Source organism: Lepisma saccharinum, chromosome 14 (assembly GCF_977018435.1).
Source record: "Lepisma saccharinum chromosome 14, izLepSacc3.1, whole genome shotgun sequence".
Lineage (NCBI taxonomy): Eukaryota > Metazoa > Arthropoda > Insecta > Zygentoma > Lepismatidae > Lepisma > Lepisma saccharinum.
This window is the reverse complement of record NC_139242.1, coordinates 33,583,751-33,584,556: the sequence shown is the minus strand read 5'-3', so window position 1 is coordinate 33,584,556 and position 806 is coordinate 33,583,751.

Genomic DNA, 806 nt, shown 5'->3' with positions numbered 1-806 from the left:
TGTTATTGTCATTTGTTAGACTACATGCATAAGTTATTACATTAGGCTAGCTCTTAGCATAAATAATACGTTTGCAAACGTATTTATGCTGAGAGAATCAAACCTAACAAAGTTGTTCTAGCGTTGTGCGATAAGGGAGATTCCGCTAAAACCGATAATGATAAGTCTAACCAAATGTCCTCCACCGTAGGTAAAGAGACATAAACTGTTTTTCATCAGGACTTTCAATGTCTCTTCTCCATGGATAAAAAATATTTTTAATGAAAATTACGTAATTTGTAGCCTATGTACACGTTATTTCTACAACTCATGGTATTTTGCTGCAATACTGCAACGCTTGATAAATCTTTTAAACATTGAACACCAAAACAAAAGTGCTAGTGCTAAAGGATTCCTTATCTTTCATATCAGATAAAAGAAGCGAAGGGGTGTGCGGGAAGGGATCTTCTTTCCTCCATGGGAAATTGTTTAGGTAGTGTCTGGTGCCAAATTCTTTTTCTGCTGCATGCTCAAAAGAGACATGCACGTTGCAGCAAACTCGGTCCTTGTTTAATAATCCCGACACTTGTCGGAAAATTTTCGAGACGGGAGATGTTCGAAATTTCCCGAAGCTCTTGAAATCTTGAATTCTACATGTCATTTTCACTTTAAGTGATTGCTTTTGCATTTCTGGAATAAAACCTAACAATGTCCGATAAGCTCCACCAACTTACAATGCAGAAAACGTCGAGAATTAACGACTTATTAAAATGACCATTCTGTATTTCCCATTGAACTATATATAGTTCAAAATCAATGGAATTTCC